The sequence below is a fragment of the Triticum dicoccoides genome, chromosome 5B, assembly GCF_002162155.2.
Source record: "Triticum dicoccoides isolate Atlit2015 ecotype Zavitan chromosome 5B, WEW_v2.0, whole genome shotgun sequence".
Lineage (NCBI taxonomy): Eukaryota > Viridiplantae > Streptophyta > Magnoliopsida > Poales > Poaceae > Triticum > Triticum dicoccoides.
The window spans coordinates 431698420-431709780 of NC_041389.1; positions in this window are offsets into that span (position 1 = coordinate 431698420).

Below are 11361 nucleotides of genomic sequence, written 5' to 3' on the forward strand. Positions count from 1 at the left end.
AATCCTCAAAAACCTAACCGAAAAAAGTTACGGGGCTTTCAAGATCTAGAGGCAAAAAAATTCAAAAAATTTCAAACTTACTAGTGGCGCACCGTTTGCTAGGTGCGCCACTAGTAACAGAAAAAAAATTGTTTCGATTTTTTTTCCAAAAAAGATACGTAATATGACCAGAAAGTTTGAAATATTTTCAAAATTTCATCATACTCATGAACATGAACAAAGTCCTAGACATCAACAAGGTTTAATAGGATTGATATGATAGATATATCAACAAGTGTCTATTAAATGAGGTGGTGCTGGGGCTGGATAGAACTGCGAAGTTAAGCGTGCTCGGGCTGGAGTAGTGTGAGGATGGGTGACCTTCCAGGAAGTTTGACCACTTAGTGCCATTTGACTTGAGATTAAGCATATTAACCCGAGATTAAGCCATAGTGACCCGAGATTAAGAGAAAACACGAAAAAAATTGAAAAAAAAATTCTGAATTTTTTTTTGAAAAAAATTGTTACTAATGGCGCAGTTCTATGTGGTGCGCCATTAGTATCTGGTATACTAATGGCGCACCATGGGCTATACTAATGGTGCACTGCCTGGTGTGCCATTAGTATCTGGTATACTAATGGCGGACCACAGGTGCGCCATTAGTAAAAAATTCTAATGGCGTGGTGCTAGTGGCGCACCTGTAGTGCGCCATTAGTAGGCAAAACAGGTGCGCCACTAGCAGACCTTTTCCTAGTAGTGTGAATTGGAATAACACAAGAAAGGAGAAACATGGTCAAATTGAAGTCAAACCACGTGAAAATGAAAAAATAAGAATCTCTGAGCCTCTAGAAATAATGCAAGCCTAAAACTAAAATACCTAGAAAGGTGAACTGAATCTTTGGGCCTCTAGAAATAATGCAAGCCTGATACAAAAATACCTAGAAAGGTGAACTGAATCTTTGGGCCTCTAGAAATAATGCAATCCTGAAACTGAAATACCTAGAAAGGTGAACTGAATCTTTGGGCCTCTAGAAATAATGCAAGCCTGAAACTGAAATACCTAGAAAGGTGACCTGAGTCTTTGGGCCTCTATAAATAATGCAAGCCGGAAACTGAAATACCTAGAAAGGTGAACTGAATCTTTGGGCCTCTAGAAAGATGTATTACCTCCTCAAGCAGCATCAAACAATTCCATGCGTGCACCACAAATCTATACCAAGTTTGATCAGGATCTACTTTTCCAAATCAGAATTAGCGCTAGAGCGAGCAAGATCAATGTTATGTTTGTGAGACAGAGAAGGAACGAACAAACTCACCCCTCTCGCGGCCTCCTTGGTAGATGCACCGCCGCCGCACACGACGGAGGGAGAAAAATGACTGGTGAAGAGGGAGCAGGGCGACCTTCGAAGGCCGGAGGGATAGTGCAGTCGGAGTAGGGCAGCGGAGATCGGAGGGAGAGGGCCACCGGAGGAGAGAGAGGGTGAGCAGCAGAGCGGCGCTTGGGCGGGCAGCCCGATGGGGAACAGAGAGGAGTCGTGCGAGGGGGACGGAGGGAGCGATTTGGTGTGGGCAGGGGAGATTGTTTAGTTCTCTTTTATTGGGCCCGAGGATAACTAACCCAATGAGAACCTCTCCACCGGGCTAGTTCTTTTAGCTAGGTTAGAGCAAACTAGCTCAAACTAACCCCTCCTGTTTCGATAATTTGAGGCTATTTCAACCCAAACTAGCTCTAACTCAGGGATCCAAACAAAGAGGAGTAGTATCGTACAAGCTACAGTCTGGGCCGTAGCACATTGTTTTTTATGGCCATATCACCACATTGTTTTCTACTTCTGGTTCACTAGACTACCGTGGTTCGCACTGCTGGTTCACTGGGCTGCCGTGGTTCGCACTCCTCCGACGCGAGTAGTAGTAGTAGTATATACCGCAACATTCTTTGCTCCTTCTTACTACGTACTGCGCCGACATGTGGGAGAGCCAGCATCCGAGTCGACGTGTCATGCACCAGATTAGAGTGCGGAATGGAAGGGGTGCATCACCCCGGCCGTAGCGCCAGTAATTCATGACTATAGTGAGTAGTCATATCATAAGTCTTTCCAGCAGTAACGCGCTGTCAAATCGCACAGCCCGACCTTCCAGCAGTAAGTTTGAATCCGCCACTCCCTCACCCTCCTCGCCTCTCTGTCAAACCACCTACCCGAAAACTGTCGCGTGTACTGCCCGGGAAAAGCCCCGCCCTCAACTTTTAACTATGTGAAAATAGTTCGAGCTTGTTCGTCCTATATAAATACTAGTACTGTATGTTTATTCACCCATGGGGTTGTTCAATGAATGGAGGGTCGGGGAGCACAAGTGAACAATACTAGTACTACTAGTAGTAAGTAGGATTCGTACAATTAGTCGCCTTAAATAGAGAGTTTCTTTTCTTTAATGCCACGTACACAAATTGAAACGCTTGTTGTGGAGAGAAAAAGATAATCACTCCACTATATATGTACATAGGGGCCTGAGTGCTTGCTTTACTAGGGTTGCTCTCTTCATTCTCTCATCCTCTCTAGATCTAAAGAAGACAACGGTAGCGACATTTTCTCTCTACTCACCGTGGGTCACAAATCTGGCTGGATCCCTTCCGCTAGTGCGTGTAGAGGACTAAAAGGTGCATCGTTCACGCGGTCATCACCGCCGAGGGAGGAAACCAACAGCTGCCGACGGGGCCCGATCCTCTGCCCCTGCCGTTCTCTCCGACACAACACCGGCTCGGGAGGTCCTCCGACCCTTCTTCCTCCCTCCCGTATTGTGCGCAGATCGGACCTGCCGCCGCCGACATCCCGACGAACCTCAGGTACAAGTTCTTCGAAAGCGGCATTTCTCTACTGCCCCAGCTCCCAACGTGTCTGCATGTGCATCTTTTTCTACTTCCATCAGCTCTTCCAAATCCACCTAAATTTTTAGTATTATTAGAGGTAAAGCTACTTCATGCATTTGAATCTAGGACTTGGTTCAAACAACAAAGAAAGGGGGGAATCATAGCATGAATCTAGGACTTGATTCAAAGAGGAAATAACAGGGGGAAAGTAGTAGAGACTGGATACCCAACCAGTCTCTTGGTTGAAAAGGAAATAATGGGAAAACTCAGTACAAACTGGATAAGGAACAGATCTACTATTGGTTGCAAAAAGGATAGAAAGTGGCGGCTGGTGGACAAGTCAACAGAGTATGTCCAGGATTAGATTTGCTGCCCTCACATAGTAAAAAGTCTCCAGGATTAGATTTGCTACCCTCACATAGTAAAAGGTCTCCAGGATTAGATTTGCTGCCCTCACATAGTAAAAGTTCTCCAGGATTAGATTTGCTGCCCTCACAGAGCATGAACAAACTCGGCATCACCACTTTATGCCTCCTTGTAGGTACATTGTGCTGATGCGTCCACTGTCGCATGTCCTTATACCAACCTTTTGTTGTTGTTAATGTAAGGGCACATGTAAAATGAAGCGATCACACTATTACCTTCACGACATGTCTAACCAGTGTTATCGTTAATCTAATGCCTCCAGTGATATGATGCAATTAAACTGTGTTAACAAATGGTACTCCTGGTTTTTTCCCCAGTATGATAAGTAAGTTGCTTCTTTACGCTGCTGAGTGACCTGGTGTACCCACAGTCCCATGCCCTTAAACCAACTCTTTAGCTGCTGTTGATTTACTGCATCTAGTAAACAAGCAATGCCACCATTAAAGTAATCCCATATTTGATGAATGCCATAGTTGATCGTAATGCTTCCAGTAACATGAAGCATTGCTCACATTTTAAAATTTCTACTGTCCTTGCCATGAACATAACTAAGATGCTTCTTTTCATTTCATGTATGTTTCATATATTCTTATTGACCAGCAACTGTTTACTTTCTATCTTTTTGTGCATATAGGGATATCGAGTCGTGGCGGCATAGGGCCCCTCACATCGGTTAGTACTGTCCTTTATCAACATGATTGTGCTTTGTCATGTTGTGCCAACGTTGTATTTTTTAAATAAAGCTATTCTATTGCAATCTTTTCTCGTTTTGGAAATAAAGTTTGCTTCAACTAGTACCACTATTATAGTAATTTCAAGGGATGCATCAAAGATTGACGCATCAGGAACATAGATAGAATTGGTGGCCAAAAGAAAAGGCCAATGTTTGTACAACCATCTCTACGGCTGCTAGAGTCCTAAATCCAAGCTCTTTCTTATCTGTGCAAACAGGAATACTCTACTACAGATGTTGTGATGGTCAAGAGCATTCGCCAAGTTCTTGGGTTGTATGACACGGCTAGCCAAGATGGTTTAATCCTGATATTCACTTTATCAAAATGCTCTAATGGGTTGGTTCTGAATCTTGCAACCTGGGAATCAATGAAATGTGTAGGCATCTTTGTTGTACTTATTATTTGAATCCTATTTGTTGGTTCTGAATCTTGGAAGCTGGGAATCAATGAGATGTGTAGGCATCTTTGTTGTACTTATTAGTTGAATCTTATTTGTTGGTTCTGAATCTTGCAAGCTGGGAAACATGGCATGATGATGCAGAGGACAACAACCATAACAAACTGTTCAAACTTGGTAGTATTGTCTGTGTGAAAGTGCGGCAAATGTGTTGATCATGTGCATCCTGAGAATAATATTTCTAATTGTTGTGCATGTTGATATTGTGGCACTGCTAGAACGAGCCAATGCATTGCTTGTTTTAAGAATACATTTAATTAAAGCTAATTAAATTGAAGTAAAGTGACCACTAACACTTGTTATTACAGTACCAATACAGATCCGCTCGTGAACTGACGTGTGTGGCCGGAATAGGTTTCTTAATGGAGGCGTTTGAATGCACCGAGGGTGCATATTCTGCCGGCCGTGCAATGGGCGAGGGAGGGGTAGTAACTGTTGTCGCCTATACACACTCAGTTTACTGTTGAATCCAATTCCCCAAGAGCTGAAAAATGAACTGTTGTTGCCGCCTACTCACTCGTTCACTTGAAGACACTCCAATGGCGATCCGAGGGGTGAGCCTGCTGGATATGAACTTCAGCAAGGAGTTCACCTTTGAGTTCTTCGTTCAGTTCCATGGCGGCACCAAGTTGAATGTGATGTACACCAACGATCCGGACTCAGTGAAGCTCTGCCTCGCCGAGTTCAAGCAGTACCTACAGGATGAGAAAGCACAAGGTCGTAGGACTAGACCTTGTGTTCATCCATTTATCTCCTGACAGGGACCAGCGGATCGCGGTCACCCTGGTCACGTGCGGGGCGAGGTTCTCGTCTACCACTGTTGTAGGGCCATCAGAGGTTCTGGATCATTCACCCGTTTCATCGGCAGCGCCGACTGCACCTTCGCTATGGTGGAGAGAAGAAAGAACGCGATGATTCGGCCATCTGTTGCAACAAGCTTGTCGACATCCAGAAGCAATACAAGATCAGCGGCAACGGGCAGGAGAAGGACTCCATGGTTGACCTCGCCGAGACCATCATCAACCCCTGCTACGCCAACATGAAAGAAGACAATGATACCAAGGAGCTCCACCGGCCACCCTGCACCCAAACAAGTCAACCCTCGTACTCCCCTCCACCTGCAACTTCCCCCGCTCCGGTTTGTTCGGTCCGCAGTCTCGATGTCGTCCTCCACTTGGTGCTCTCGCCGCGGCGCCGCCATCTGTCATTACCAACATGGTCAGCAAAACAAGAGGAATCGGGAGACAATTGTTCGTCGAGAGGCTGACAGTCCCGGGCACACCGGGTCCATGGCCTAGGTTTTGTTGTTTAACATGGGTAGCCCATGACATGTTTCAATGTTTTTTGGATCAAGCGGCCTCTGGACCTCCCAACCTAGCTTGTCTATAACATTAGCAGCCCAAGTTATGTTTGTTTTTTCAAGACGACGCACATCTCAGTTCTATTTTTCTATAAGAATGCAAAACTGAACCTATGTTTTCCCTTCTATAATAGTATATAATAGAAAAAACATAAGGTTCCATTAAACCTATCGTTCGTCCAACCATTTTATAGACCTTCCCACTTCCTTTATTTTTTGTTTTCATTAATCCTATATCTGAATTTTCTTCCACTTTCTTTTTCGATGTAAACTGAGTTTTCTCCTAGTACTTTTCCCTAGAACCAACTCAACTGTCCCACGTCTAGCCTAAAAAATAATAATACCCCATGTCCTATTAACTCATCAAATTAAAATAATATTTTATGTCGTAAATTGAAAGTTCTTACAAAATAATAATAATAATTGTTTATATATAACTTGGCAAGTTAACTCCTAGTGATTGCGTACATAAGCTTGCAAAGATTTTACTGACCAATGCAGTAATAGACGTGCAGTCATGTGTTTATGTTTTTCTAATATTTCTCCATCTAGCCCAACATGATATTTTCACCCAGCCCAGCAAGTCGCGCGGATTTCAAGAAAAATGCAAATGGGCTTTAAATTCTACCATATATATAAATGGGCTGCATAGATGCTACATCATTGTTTCACCTAGCCCACCAAATGGACTAAAAAACAAATGGACTGACTGACATGTGGGCCAGTAGGTCGAAGCCTAAGCAAGGCATTGGATTTACATCCAACAGGCTGCATTCTTCTTCAATCTCTCATCTTCTTCCCCCAGCGCTGCCGAGACCGCATGCTCCAGCCTCCGGCATCTAGTGGTATTGTTTTGCGCGTCTCGCAGCGAAACGCTACCCCGCCGACCGCCATCCCTCCACTCCACACCTCTTGTTATTCTTTGCCGAGTGTAGGCCCACCTGGCACCTAAACCAGTCAAGTTTCCAACTCCTCTCCGTTTGCGACTCCACTGTTACGTCTTCCCCATCTCCGAGGCGTTCCAGTCTGGGGCCTCGTCGTCGTCCACCGCCTCGCTGTGCTCGACGCGGCATGGTCAACAAACGAGAGTCATCGGAAGAGGACTGTACGTGAGAGCCTGATGGCTGGGACCCACGAGGTCCATGGTCGCACGCAAGGAAAGTTCCTCCTTATTAAGCTATTTCCTCCCCCTGACAGCTGGGACCCACCGGTTGTATCTTCGCACGGAAGGAAGTGCCTCCTTGTTATGCGAAAAAAACTATTCCTCCCGATGATAGCTAGGACCCGACAGATTTGGTGGCTGGCCTATGGGCCTACTAAGCAGACATGTACGCAGGGCTTTGTCAACTTAATCAACAAATGATTCTAGCAGCTGGATGATACGTCTCCAACGTATCTATAATTTTTGATTGTTCCATGCTATTATATTACCCGTTTTGGATGTTTATGGGCTTTACTTTACACTTTTATATCATTTTTGAGACTAACCTACTAACTGGAGGCCCAACCCGTATTGTTTTTTTTTTTGCATATTTCAGTGTTTCGAAGAAAAGGAATGTCAAACAGAGTCCAAACGGAATGAAACCTTCGGGAGCGTGATTTTTGGAACAAACGTGATCTAGAGGACTTGGAGTGCAAGTCAAGAAGTAGCTAAGGCGGCCACGAGGGTGAGGGCACGCCCCCTACTGGTCGTGCCCCCTATCTCATGGGCCCCTCGGGAGTCCACCGACGTACTTCTTCCTCCTATATATACCCACGTACCCTGAGAACATCAGAAGCAACCACGAAAACCTAACCTTCTGTATCCGCGAGATCCCATCTTGGAGCCTTCATCGGTGCTCCACCGGAGGGGGAATCGACCACAGAGGGCTTCTACATCAACACCATAGCCCCTCCGATGAGTTGTGAGTAGTTTACCACAGACCTTCGGGTCCATAGTTATTAGCTAGATGGATTCTTCTCTCTTTTTGGATCTCAATACCATGTTCTCCTTGATCTTCTTGGAGATTTATTCGATGTAACTCTTTTTGCGATGTGTTTGTCGAGATCTGATGAATTGTGGGTTTATGATCAAGTTTATCTATGAGAAATATTTGAATCTCCTCTGAATTCTTTTATGTGTGATTAAGTTATCTTTGCAAGTCTCTTCGAATTATCAGTTTGGTTTGGCCTACTAGATTGATCTTTCTTGCAATGGGAGAAGTGCTTAGCTTTGGGTTCAATCTTGCGGTGTCCTTTCCCAGTGACAGCAGGGGCAGCAAGGCACGTATTGTATTGTTGCCATCGAGGATAAAAAGATGGGGTTTATATCATATTGCATGAGTTTATCCATCTACATCATGTAATCTTTCTTAATGTGTTATTCTGTTCTTTGTGAACTTAATACTCTAGATGCATGCTGGATAGCGGTCGATGTGTGGAGTAATAGTAGTAGATGCAGGCAGGAGTCGGTCTACTTGTCACGAACGTGATGCCTATATACATGATCATGCCTAGATAATCTCATAATTATTCGCTTTTCTATCAATTGCTCGACAGTAATTTGTTCACCCACCGTAATACTTATGCTATCTTGAGAGAAGCCACTAGTAACCTATGGCCCCCGGGTCTATCTTTTGTCATATAAGCTTTCAATCTACTTTTGTTTGCATCTTTACTTTTCCAATCTATATTATTGTCATGCCCAATATGCGACCCTATCCAAAAGGAACTCGAAGGTCCCACCAAGGATAGACCCGCATATTGAAACGCTTTTGCAAGGTGGATATCATTACATCAACATTACATAATAGATGGGGATACATACATAAGGCATACAATGCCACATGAATACAACATCATAATACATCAGAGCATCATTCGACTACGGATGAAACACAAACAGAAACTCACACGACATCCACCCTGCTAGCCTAGGCTGCCGACCTGGAACCTATCCCCTGATCGAAGAAGCAGAAGAAGAACTCAACGCAAGCAAGCATCGCTCTCGCGTCATGATCATCGCATAACCTGTACCTGCAACTGTTGTTGTAGTAATCTGTGAGCCACGAGGACTCAGCAATCCCATTACCATGGGTATCAAGACTAGCAAAGCTTAAAAGGAAAGGAAGGGGTAAAGTGGTGAGGCTGCAGCAGCGACTAAGCATATATGGTGGCTAGCATACGCAAATAAGAGCGAGAAGAGAGCAAATGGAATGGTCGTGAAGCTAGCAATGATCAAGAAGTGATCCTGAACTCTTACTTACGTCAAACATAACACAGAAGCCGTGTTCACTTCCCGGACTCCGCCGAGAAGAGACCATCACGGCTACACACGCGGTTGATGCGTCTTAATTCGGATCTCGTGTCAAGTTATCTACAACCGGACATTAACAAATTCCCATCTGCCTATAACCGCAGGCACGGCCTTCAAAAGATTATACCCTGCAGGGGTGTCCTAACTTAGCCCATGACAAGCTCTCGCGATCAACGAAGGAATAGACCTTCTCCCAGGAAGACCCGATCGGACTCGGAATCCCGGTTTACAAGACATTTCGACAATGATAAAACAAGACCAGCAAGACCGCCCGATGCGCCGACAATCCCGATAGGAGCTGCACATATCTCGTTCTCAGGCAACACCAGATGAGCAATCCGTACAACTAAAACCAGACCTCAAGTTTCCCTGAGGGGGCGCTGCAAAGGGCTCTAGTTCGGACCAACACTTAGACAAGCACTGGCCCGGGGGGGCTAAAATAAAGATGACCCCTGGGTTGGCCGACCCAAGGGAAAGGGTAGGTGGTGGTGAGGCAAATGGTAAAACCAAGGTTGGGCCTTGCTGGAGGAGTTTTATTCAAAGTGAACTGTCAAGGGGGTCCCATAAATCACCCGACCGCGTAAGGAACGCAAAATCCGGGAACATAACACCGGTATGACGGAAACTAGGGCGGCAAGAGTGGAACAAAACACCAGGCAAAAGGACGAGTCTTCCACCCTTTACCAAGTATATAGATGCATTAATAATATAAGAGATATTGTGATATCCCAACCAAAATCCTGTCCACCATGGAGAAATCTTCAACTTCACCTGCAACTAGCAATGCTATAAGAGGGCTGAGCAAAGCGGTAACATAGCCAAACAACGGTTTGCATAGGAAAGGTGTCAAAGGTTAGAGGTTCATGGCAATTTGGGATGGCTTGATAAACAGGTGATAGGTAGCGCAGCATAGCGATAGAACGAAACAACTAGCATAGCAATGATAGTAGTGAGATCCAGGGTAGCGGTCATCTTGCCTGAAATCCCGCAAGGAAGAAGAACGAGTCCATGAAGAAGACGAACAGATGAAGCCGAACCAATCGTAGACGAACAAATCCTCACGATCGCAACGAAACAGGAACTAACAAGAAGAAGCACACAACATAGTAAACACACCACACATGAACAAGGCATGATGCACAATGAAGCATGATGCATGACAAGGCTACATGAAGCTACTCATGGCAAGAGATGATGCAAACAAGAGCAACACATCAAGGCAAGTTTAAATGAGGCCGGGAACAACATATAACAATTCCGGTAAGTCCTCATATGCATATTTCGAAATTGGTCCAGATCTGAATAAACCTTATGTTCAAGTTGTTAAACAGCAAGTTAAGATTCACCAAGATGATCTACACGAGATTCTAGTCAAGTTACATATAAAGATCATTTAGTTCGGAGCTACGGCCTAGAAGATATGAGCAAAACAAGTTAAACATGGCATTGATGCAAAATGCACCCAAACATCAAGCAAACACCTCAAAACAAGGATGCAACATGATAATATGAAACTACATGCAATTCTAAGCAAGTTTCATATAGAGCACACTCAAAACGGAGCAACGGTTCAACACATGCACACTATACAAGTTATAACAACAATCTGTCCAAAACAGCAACTAGGCATATTGCAAGCATCAAAACAACATGCTACAGCACCACAATATGAAAACAAAAGACATGGGCATGATGTACAGGTAAAGCATTACAAAACATGAACACTGAGCTAACTCCAGAAATCACTAGAACATGCTCAAACATACATGGTAAGATTGCAAGTAATAACAATTCAGACTTGCAGAAAATAACATCACGATGCAACGTTTAGAGCTATCAAACAACATGTTATAGGAACTTATCATGGCAAACAAAGGCATGGCATGAATCTACTAATTGCATAGACCAAGAGTCCCTTACTGACCATAAGCCAAAAAGGACCAGAAGATATGATGGCACACATGTAAACATAGCAAGTTATTATACAGATTCAAACATGGCAGAAACAGAATTATGAAGGCATGTAGATGAGCTTGTACCACTCACCATAGAGCAATACATGGCATGGCAAGGCACCCAACAGTAAGAAAACATATTTTTGAAGCTAAGCATGGCAATAGCAAGGTCATAGGGTGCATGGATCACTAGCAAAACACATGGGAACAAGTGAACTTAATGTTAACAGGCTGACAGCAACATTATGAAGCAACTTTGGAGCAAGATATGAACAAGATACAGCAAGT